The sequence below is a fragment of the Macaca nemestrina genome, chromosome 4, assembly GCF_043159975.1.
Source record: "Macaca nemestrina isolate mMacNem1 chromosome 4, mMacNem.hap1, whole genome shotgun sequence".
NCBI classification, from domain to species: domain Eukaryota; kingdom Metazoa; phylum Chordata; class Mammalia; order Primates; family Cercopithecidae; genus Macaca; species Macaca nemestrina.
The window spans coordinates 127,753,134-127,764,489 of NC_092128.1; the positions used below are offsets into that span (position 1 = coordinate 127,753,134).

General features: G+C 38.6%; 1 protein-coding gene across 1 annotated transcript in view; it reads left to right on the forward strand.

Annotated features, from left to right (window-relative positions):
- LOC105495927 (zinc finger protein 680) overlaps positions 1 to 11,356 on the forward strand; it is a 61,964-nt gene that overhangs the window by 33,245 nt on the left and 17,363 nt on the right. The window lies entirely within an intron of this gene.

Here is an 11,356-nt window from a genome sequence, read left to right on the forward strand (position 1 = left end):
AGTGTTTAGAAGGGTTTTTCCAATGTTATCTTACAGAATTTTTATAGTTTCAGGTCTTAGATTTAAGTCCTTAATCTATCTTGAGTTTATTTTTGTATAAGGTGAGAGGTAAGGATCCAGTTTTATTCTCCTACATGTAGCTAGCCAATTTTCCCCAGCACCCTTTGTTGAAAAGGGTTTCTTTTTCCCACTTTATGTTTTTGTTTGCTCTCTCAAAGATCAGTTGGCTGTAAGTACTTGGGTTTATTTCTGGGTTCGCTATTCTGTTCCGTTAGTCTATGTGCCGATTTTTATACTAGTAACGTGCTGTTCTGGTAACTATGGCTTACAGTATAGTTTGAAATCAGGTAATATGATGCCTCCAGATTTATTCTTTTTGCTTAGTCTTGCTTTGGCTATGTGGGCTCTTTTTTCGTTCCTTATAAATTTTAGAATTTTTTTTCTAATTCTGTGAAGAATGATAGTATTTTGATGGGAATTGCATTGAATTTGTTTATTGCTTTTCGCAGTATGGTCATTTTCGCAAGATTAATTCTACGCATCCATAAGCATAAAACGTTTCCATTTGTTTGTGTTGTCTATGATTTTTTCAGCAGTGTTTTGTAGTTTTCCTTGTAGAGGTCTTTCATGTAATTGATGAGGTATATTTCTAAGTATTTTATTATTTTTGCAGCTATTGTAAAAGGGGTTGAGTTCTTGATTTGATTCTTCATTAGGTCACTGTTGGTGTATAGAAGAGCTACTGATTTATGTACATTAATCTTGTACCTGGAAACTGCTCAATTCTTTTATCAGTTCTAGGAAGTTTTTGGAGGAGTCTTTGGGATTTTCAAGGTAAATGATCATGTCACTAGCAAACAGTGACAGTTTGACTTTCTCTTTACTGATTTGCATGCCCTTTATTTCTCTTGTCTAATCGCTCTGGCTAGGACTTCCAGTGCTGTGTTGAAGAAGAGTTGTGAGAGTGGACATCCTTGTCTTGTTCCAGTTCTCAAAGGGAATGCTTTTAACTTTTTTCCATTCAGTATTATGTTGGCTGTGGGTTTGTCATAGATGACTTTTATTACATGGAGGTATGTCCCTTGTATGCCAATTTTGCTGAGAGTTTTAATCATAAAGGATGCCGGATTTTGTCAAATGCTTGTTCTGCATCTATTGAGATGATCATGTGACTTTTAACTCTGTTTATGTAGTGTATCACACTTATTGACTTGCATATATTAAACCATCTCTGCATCCCTGGTATGAAAATCACTTGATCATGATGGATTATCTTTTTGATATGTTGTTGGATTCAGTTAGCTGGTATTTTGTTAAGGATTTTAGCATCTGTGTTCATCAGGGATATCAGTCTGTAGTTTTCTTTTTTATCATGTCCTTTTCTGGTTTTGATATTAGCGTGATGTTGGCTTCATAGAATGAATTAGGGAGGGTTCCCTCTTACTCTGTCTAGTGGAATAGTGTCAATAGGATTGGTACCAATTCTTCTTTGAATGTCTGGTAGAATTCTGCTGTGAATCTCTCTGGTCTTGGACTTTATTGGTTGGTAATTTTAAAATTACTATTTAAGTCTGGCTACTTGTTTTTGATTTGTTCAGGGTGGGAGGGTTTTATTTTTCCAGGAATTTATTCATCTCTTCTAGGTTTTCTAGTTTATGTGTGTAAAGGTATTCATAGTAGCCTTGTATTTTGTATACATAGATCTTTTGTATTTCTGTGGTATCAGTTTGTAATATCTCCCATTTTGTTTCTTATTGAGGTTATTTGGAGTTTCTCTCTTATTTTCTTTTTCTTTTTTTTTTTTTTTTTTGAGATGGAGTCTTGCTCTGTTGCCCAAGCTGGAGTGCAGTGGCGTGATCTCAGCTCACTGCAAGCTCTGCTTCCCAGGTTCATGCCATTCTCCTGCCTCAGCCTCATGAGTAGCTGGGACGACAGGTGCCCGCTACCATGCCCAGCTAATTTTTTGTATATTTAGTAGAGATGAGGTTTCACCTTGTTAGCCAGCATTGTCTCAGTCTTCTGACCTTGTGATCCGCCCACCCGGACCTCCCAAAGTACTGGGAGTACAGGCGTGAGCCACCGCACCCGGCCTATTTATCTTTTTAAAAAAACAGCTTTTTGTTTCATTTATCTTTTGTATTTTTTTTGTTTCAGTTTCACTTAGTTTTGCTCTAATCTTGATTATTTCCTTTCTTCTGTTGCATTTGGATTTGGTTTGTTCTTGTTTCTCTAGTTTCTTGAAGTGTGACCTTACAGTCTCAGTTTGTGCTCTTTCAGTCTTTTTGATGTAGGTGTTTAGGGCTATGAACTTTCCTCTTAGCACTACCTTTGTTGTATCCCAGAGGTTTTCATAGGTTGGGTCATTATTGTCATTCAGTTAGAATAATTTTTAAATTTTCATCTTGGTTTCATTTTTGACCCAATGATCATTCAGAAGCAGGTTATTTAGTTTCCATGTATTTGCATGGGTTTGAAGGTTTTTTTGGAGTTGATTCTAGTTTTTTTTTTTTTGAAACGGAGTCTCACTCTGTCACCCAGGCTGGAGTGCAGTGGCATGACCTTGGCTAACTGCAAGCTCCACCTCCTGAGTTCACACCATTCTGCTGCCTCAGCCACCCGAGTAGCTGGGACTACAGGTGCCCACCACCATGCCTGGCTAATTTTTTTGTATTTTTTAGTAGAGATGGGATTTCACTGTGTTAGCCAGGATGGTCTCAATCTCCTGACCTCGTGATCTGCCTGCCTCGGCCTTCCAAAGTGCTGGGATTACAGGTGTGAGCCACTGCGCCCGGCCGATTTCTAGTTTTATTCCATTGTGGTCTGAGAGAGTGTCTGATATAATTTCAATTTTCTTTTACTTATTGAGGCTTGTTTTGTGGCCTATGTGGTCTGTCTTGGAAAAAGTTTCACTTGCTGTTGAGTAGGATGTGTATTCTGCAGTTTTTGGATGGAATGTTCTGTATGTATCTGTTAAGTCCATTTGTTTCAAGGTATAGTTTAAGTCCTTTGTTTCTTTGTTGATTTTCTGTCTTGATCTGTCTAGGTCTGTCAGTGGGCTTTTGAAGAAGTTCCCCACTCTTACTGTGTTTATCACATTTTTTAGGTCTATTAGTAATTGTTTTATAAGTTTGGAAGCTCCAATGTTAGGTGCATGAATGTTTAGGATTGTGATGTTTTTCTGTTGGACAAGGCCTTTTATTATTATTACTATTATTTATTTATTTTAAGATAAAGTCTCCCTCTGTCGCCCAGGCTGGAGTGCAGTGGCGCAATCTTGGCTCACTGCAACCTCCCCCTCCCGGGTTCAAGCATTTCTCCTCCTTAGCCTCCCAAGTAGCTGGGATTACAGGTGCCTGCCACCATGCCTGGCTAATTTTTGTATTTTTAATAGAGATGGAATTTCTCCATTTTGACCAGGCTGGTCTTGAACTCCTGACCTTGTGATCCACCCGCCTCAGCCTCCCAAGGTGCTGGGATTGAACCAGCCAAGGCCTTTTATTATTATATAATGTCCCTCTTTGCCTTTTTTAACTCCAGTTGCTTTAAAGTTTGTTTTGTCTGATAGAATAGCTACTCCTGCTCACTTTTGGTGGCCATTTGCATAAAATGTCTTTTTCCACCCCTTTAATTTTATGTGCGTCCTCATGTGTTAAGTTAGTCTCTTGAAGACATCAGAGGGTTGGTTAATTCTTATCCATTCTGTATCTTTTAAGTGGAGGATTTAGGCAACTTACATTCAATGTTAGTATTTAGATGTGAGATACCATTTCATTTATCGAGCCATTTGTTGTGTGTGTACCTTGGTTTTTGTTTTTCTGTTTTTGCTTTTTAAATTGTATTTTTGTTCTATAGGTCCTGTGAGATTTATGCTTTAAAGAGGTTCTGTTTTGGTGTACTTCCAAAATTTGTTTCAAGATTTGAAGCTCTTTTAGCAGTTCTTATAGTAGTGGCTTGGTAATGATGAATTATCTCAGAATTTATTTGTCTGAAAAAGACTATCTTTCATATGTGATGCTTAGTTTCACTGGATACAAAATTCTTGGCTGATAATTGTTTTGTTTGAGGAGGCTGAAGATAGATAGGGCCCCAGTCCCTTCTAGCTTATAGGATTTCTGCTGAGAAATCTGCTGTTAATCTGATAGTTTTTACTTTATAGGTTACCTGGTACTTTTGTCTCACAACTCTTAAGATGTTTTTTAGATGTGGCCATTTAATATAATCCCAAACTTCTTGAAGGCTTTGTTCATATTTTCTTGTTATTTTTTTCTTTGTCTTTGTTGGATTGGGTTAATTTGAAGACCTTGTCTTTGAGATCTGAATTTCTTTTTTTTTTTTTTTTTTTTTTTTTTTTTTGAGACGGAGTCTTGCTCTGTAGCCCGGGCTGGAGTGCAGTGGCCGGATCTCAGCTCACTGCAAGCTCCGCCTCCCGGGTTTAGGCCATTCTCCTGCCTCAGCCTCCGGAGTAGCTGGGACTACAGGCGCCCGCCACCTCGCCCGGCTAGTTTTTTGTATTTTTAGTAGAGATGGGGTTTCACGGTGTTAGCCAGGATGGTCTTGATCTCCTGACCTCGTGATCCGCCCGTCTCGGCCTCCCAAAGTGCTGGGAATACAGGCTTGAGCCACCGCGCCTGGCCTGAATTTCTTTCTTCTACTCATTCAATTCTATTGCTGAGACTTTCCAGAGCATTTAGCATTTCTATAAGTGTGTCCAGTGTTTCCTGAAGTTTTGATTGTTTTTTATGTTATCTATTTTCTTGAATATTTCTCCCTTTGTTTTGTGTGTTGTTCTTTGAATTTCCTTGCACTGGGCTTTGCCTTTCTCTGATGCCTTTCTTATTAGCCTGATAACTAACCTCCTGAATTCTTTTTCAGGTAAAACAGGGATTCCTTCTTGGTTTGGATTTCTTGCTGGTTAGCTAGTGTGATAATTTGGAGATGTTAAAGAGCCTTGTTTTGTCATATTACCAGAGTTAGTTTTTTGGTTCCTTCTCATTGGGGTAGGCTCTGTCAGAAGAAAGGTCTAGGGCTGAAGGCTGTTTTTCAGATTCTTTTGTTCTCTTGATTTAGTATTCTCCCCTTTTCCTATGGATGTGGCTTCGTGAGAGCGAGCTGTATTGATTGTTATCTCTCTTCTGGGTCTAGCCACCCAGCAAGTGTACCAGGCTTTGGGCCGGAACTAAGGGTTGTCTGCCCGAAGTTCTGTGTTGTGAACTGTTTGTGGGTTTCTCAGCTGTGGATACCAGCACCTGTTTCAGTGGAGGTGGCAGGGGGGTGAAATGGACTCTTCTAGTGTTCTTAGCATTGGTGATTTAATGCTTTCTTACTGTGCTGGTTGACCTCCTTCTGGGAAGTGGTGCTTTCCAGAGAGCATCCGCTGTGGTAGTATGGAGAACAACCCAGTGGGTGGGGCCTTACAACTTCTTAGAGTATGCCCTTTGTGTTCAGATCCGAGGGTGGGTAGGGAAGGACCATTGGGTAGGGGCAGGGCTAGGTGTGTCTGAACTCAGACTCTCCTTGAGTGGGTCCTGCTTTGGCTGCTTTTGAGGATGGGGGTGAAGTTCCCAGGTCAATGGATTTATGTACCTAGGAGGATAATGGCTGCCTCTGGCAAGTCATGCAAGTTGTCAGGGAAGTGGGGAAAAGCTGGCAGTCACATGCCTCACCCAACTTTTACACAGTCCAAAGGGCTGGTCTCACTCCTACTGTGCCCCACCTAACAGCACCAAGACTGTTTTCAGGCAGTTAGCAAGCAGGGCTAAGAACTTGCCCCAGGCCACCCACCTGGCTGTGAAAGAAAAGGGCATTAGTTCTTCCCCGGCCTGTGACCTGTGGAGTCTGCAGGATTGATCTGATGAATTTGGGCCCTTTGCCAAGTTCTGGCCCAGAGGCTTCTCAGCTGGTTCAAATTGTCACAAAGTTCAGCTGGAGGTTTTCTTCTCCCTGTGATGTTTTTCCTGTGCCTGTGGCTGCCCTCCAAAAAGATCCTTGTGATGCCAGGAAGGAATGGCCTGCTTGCGGACCCAGTGAGCTCCTAGGGCCTTTTCTGCTGCTTCTTCCACCCCCATATTTCACTTGGCTCTCAATTGACTCACCTCCAGGTAAGGTCGGCATCTTCTCCCACAAACTAGACCTTCAGTTTTCCCAGTGGGGGTGCATGTTCAGAGGTGGAGGATCTCCCTTTTCCACTTCTGCAGTTTGGGCACTCACAGTATTTGGGGTGTCTCCTGAGTCCTGTAGGAGCAGTCTGCTTCATTCAGAGGATCTGTGGGTCATTTCAGGTTTCCTGATTTATTCCTGCAGTTATTATGAAGCTAAAATTTATGATGCAAGCCTCCACACAATACTTTGTTTGCCCGAGTTGGAGCTGCAATCTAGTCCTGCTTCCCATTCACCATGATGCCCCAGATTTGTCCTCAAACTCTTGAGATCAACTGATCAGCCCACCTTAGCGTCTCAGAGTCCTGGGATTCCTCTTTTTTTTTTTTTTTTTTTTTTTTGAGACAGAGTTTTGCTGTCCTTGCTCAGGCTGGAGTGTGATGGCGGGTGGTGCGATCTCGTCTCACCACAACCTCCGCCTCCTGGATTCAAGTGATTCTCCTGCCTCAGCTGCCCTAGTAGCTGGGATTACAGGCATGTGTCACCATGCCTGGCTAATTTTGTGTTTTTAGTAGAGATGGGGTTTCTCCATGTTGGTCAGGCTGGTCTTGAACTTCTGACTTCATGTGATCCACTCGTGTTGGCCTCCCAGACTGCTGGGATTACAGGCATGAGCCACTGTGCCTGGCACCTTTTTTTATTAATTAGTTTAATTAATGTATTTTTTAAATGATTGCTTAAAGAAATGAAGTTAGTATTACCAGTTTATTGTTGTTTTATGTGTTCCTTGTAGATATGTTTTCTTTTTCATTGTTCATTTTAGTGCTTATTTTTGTATGTTTTATTTATTTATTTATTTTTTGAGACAAAGACTTGCTCTTGTTGCCCAGGCTGGAGTGCAATGGTGCGATCTTTGCTCACTGCAACCTCTGCCGCCTGGATTCAAGTGATTTTCCTGCCCCATCCTCCTGAGTAGCTGGAATTACAGGCATCTGCCACCACACCCGATTAATTTTTGTACTTTTAGTAGAGAAGGGGTTTCACCATGTTGGCCAGGATGGCCTCGAACTACTGACCTCAGGTGATTCACCCGCCTCGGCCTCCCAAAGTGCTGGGATTACAGGCGTGAGCCAGCATGCCCTGCTAATTTTTGTTTAAGTTTATTGTGACATGCTTTGACTATTTTCAAATTTTATTTCACATACTTTCTGGAAATACTGTTGTATGTGAGTGAGAGAAATGCCACACTTTGAGACAAATTTAAGAGTCCTTTATTAGCCGGCGACCAAGAGACGGCCAACTGCTCAAAATTCTCTTGGCCCTGAGGAAGGGGCTTGATTTTGTTTTATACTTCGGGTTAGGAAGGGGAGGGGGAGCTCAGTTGCAGCAATTCTACATAAGTAAAAACATGTAAAGAAGTTAAAAAGACAAATGGTTACAGAGCAACAGTTTCCAGGTGCAGGGGCTCTAAATATTTGATAAGATGTTATATATGGGGATTCTGCCGGACACAAACTCAAGGCTTTATGGTGTTATCTCTTGAGCAAAATCCTGGGAACTTAGTACGTGGCTTGCTTCAGTACCTTATCAGTTAATTGGACTCTGATATGTTGAGAGTCTGCTTACACAAGTTAACTCCTTGAGGACGGGGGTGGGTAAGGAGTCCTTGAAGCCTTGTAAATGAAGGAGCCAAATGGAGTTGGTCTGGCTTTCTCAGCTAAGGGACAGCCTATTCACGTGGAAACAAGGCTAGGTGATTAAGGGAGAGTCTAAAAACAAGGTTAGGTATTACAGTACAATGTAATTATCTTGAAAAGTGGAGATTACATAAAACATCTTAAAGTTAAAACAATATATTTTAATTTCATAACAACTTCAATTTAATACAAAAACTATTATATTTTCCAGTTTTTTTATTGATGTTAAAAACTGTATTATTTTTTATTGGGTATCGACCGATTTATGCAGATTTATTTTTAGTTTCTCTTTATATAGAATAACTTTAAAGGTTTTATGCTCCATCATTATGAGAGTAAAGAATTCTATATGTGTGTGTATATTGACATTTAATAGCTTTATATTTATATATAGTTTTATGATGCTGTCCAGCATCATTTTTTTCCTTCAAAATAATGTAGTCATTTTAGCATTTCTGTGTGTTTATATGCAGAGTCTCACTATGTTGCTCAGGCTGATCTTGAAATCCTGGTCTCAAGTTATCTTACTGCCTTGGCCTCCTAAAGATGTAGGATTACAGGCATAATCCACTTTGCCAGGTCACTATGTAGCCCTTCATGTAGAACTGTGCTAGTCATAATGAATCATAACACTGTCACCTTTTATTTTGAAAAGTCTTTATTTTTATCTGTTTTTAAAGTAAACTAATCTTGAATCAAGTATTATTGGTTAGGAATTTTATTGCTACATCAAAATTTGGGAAGTTCTCAGGCTTTTTTGTCTACAAGTAACCTCTACATTACTTTTTCCCTACATTCTTCTTCTAAGAGTTTTTAAATGAATATATTGATGTACTTGATGGTGTCCAATAAGTTTTACATTTCATGTTTTAATTTTCTTTTGGAATTTTATATTTTTGTGTTACATATTTTAGGATATGCCACCTCAAATGAGTTAATTGTTTTAGTTTTTTGGTTTATATTATAATTGAGTATGCCAATATTTAACTCTGTAAAATTTAAGACAGTATGGAACAAAGTCAAATATGAATCAGCCATATGTCTACCACCAATATAACAATCTCTGTGTTTACCCGTGTAAATATTTTCCCTGTTCTTTTTATATTTCTGGTATAGGTTTGTTGCGAATGGTTATTTAATCTTGTCTAGGTGAGCAGTCATAGAAATTCTCCTAGTTTCAACATCTATTTATTCATGAATCTGTATTATTTTTGTATGGGAGAAAAACTTTTCTATTTAAAGATAATGTAGAAACTGTCATAACTCTGTGTCTCTTTTAGATATTGTCTATTTTTACTTGTCAAAAACATATAACATTTACAATAGAATATTTTTAAATATTTATTTTAGTCCTATTATATTGACATTGTTATGCAACATATTCCTAGAATGTTTTTATCTTGCAAAGCTAAATATCAATACCCATTAAAAAACTATGAATTTTACCCATTTCCTGGCACTTTACAAACACCACTCTGTTTTCTCTAAGAGTGTAACTGCTTCGTATATCTCATACAATCTCTCTTTTTGTGACTGGCTCATTTTATTTTGCACAATGTCATCAAGCTTTATAGTTGTTAGAATATTTTGTGCTTTTTAAATACTAGGTGATATTTAAGTATTTTATATTTTAAATTATATCTACTGAGTAATTTGGTGACAGATTTGCACTGCTTTTACCTATTGGCTCTCAGTAACAATGCTGCAATAATTACAGGTATGCAAATGACCTATATGATCATATATGAGAAAGTTTATATATGTGCCGCATTCTGCTCTACTAGTATACATTTTTACTTCTGTACTCATACCAAATTGTTATAATTCTGTAGCTCTGTAATGTGTTTCAAAATCAGAAACTGTAATGCCTTTAAAATTGTTTATTTTATTGCAGATTTTTGGGTACTCTTATCTCTTAAGACTTTATATACTTTGGGGGTTGCTGTTTCTGTTTCTTCAAAAATGCAATGAGAAATTTGAACAACATTGCATTAAGTCTGTAAATTACATTGAGCAGGATGGACATCTTCACAGCATGAATTATTTTAACATTTCAACAAGCATGTTCAAGAATGTAATGTTTAATTTCTATGTATTTGTGAATTTTTCAGTTTTTTCTTCTTACTGTTCTATACTCTCATTTTGGTCATAGAAAGTAATCTATAAAAATTTAGCTTTAAATAATTTGTTAAAATTTCTTTCTTGGTCTACCAGGTTGTCTATCAAGGAGAATGTTGTAGGAGGTATTGAGAAGGCTGTTTATTGTGATGTTGTTGAGGAGTGTTCTCTATGCCTCTGTTATAAATAATTGTTTTATACTCCCTTCAGGTCCTCTGTTTCTTTACCAATATTTTGTCTTTTTAAAATCTTTATTACAGAAAGTGAAGTATTAAAATATTCTACTATAGTTATATTGCTCTCTATGTGTTTCTTTCATTCTGACAATATTTGCTTTATATATTTGGAAACTTAATGTGAGATACACACACACACAGAGACACACAAAATCTCCTATATACAGATTTGTCATTGGTTCCCGGCAAATGAATCTTATTATTGTTTAATATTCTTCTTTGTGAGTCAGTCGTGGTGGCTCATGCCTATAATCCCAGCACTTTGGGAGGCTGAGGTGGGTGGATCGCCTGACGTCAGGAGTTTGAGACCAGCCTGCCAATATAGTGAAACCTCGTCTCTACTAAAAATACAAAAAATTAGCTGGGTGTGGTGGCGGGCGCCTGTAATCCCAGCAACTAGGGAGGCTGAGACAGGAGAATCGCTTGAACCCGAGAGGTGGAGGTTGCAGTGAGCCGAGATTTCGCCATTGCACTCCAGCCTAGGCAACAAGAGCAAAACTCCATCTCAAAAAAATAAAATAAAATTCTTCTTTGTCTATTTGGAGTTTGACTTCAAGTATATTTCATAAAATACGACAGTTGACTTAAGATGTGTTTTGTGTAATATTTTGACCTCTTCTCTCATTTGATTCATATTTACATGAAATGTCTAGTTTTGTCTTGCCACTTTCAGTCTCTGTTTATCATTAGATCTTTCCTGACTTTTGTGAAAAGGCATGTTGGATCTTGGTTTTTAAAAAACTTTTTTTTTTTTTTTTGAGACGGAGTCTAGCTCCTTAGCCCAGGCTGGAGTGCAGTGGCGCAATCTTGGCTCACTGTAAGCTCTGCCTCCCGGTTTCACGACATTCTCCTGCCTCAGCCTCCCAAATAGCTGGGACTACAGGCGCCCACCACCACGCCCAGCTAATGTTTTGTATTTTTAGTAGAGACGGGTTTTCACCGTGTTAGCCAGGATGGCCTCAATCTCCTGACCTCTTGATCCGCCCTCCTCAGCCTCCCAAAGTGCTGGGATTATAGACATGAGCCACCATGCCTGGCCTTAAAATTCTTTAATAATCCCTTTAATGAAAGTATGTCTCTTGATTGGAAAGTTAATTTTGCATATATATTTTACATATATATATATTTGGATAATTTTCTGAAAGAGAAAGACTTACTAATGTTATTTTATTGTTTTATTTGATTCTTTTACCTTTGTCTCTGACTTTC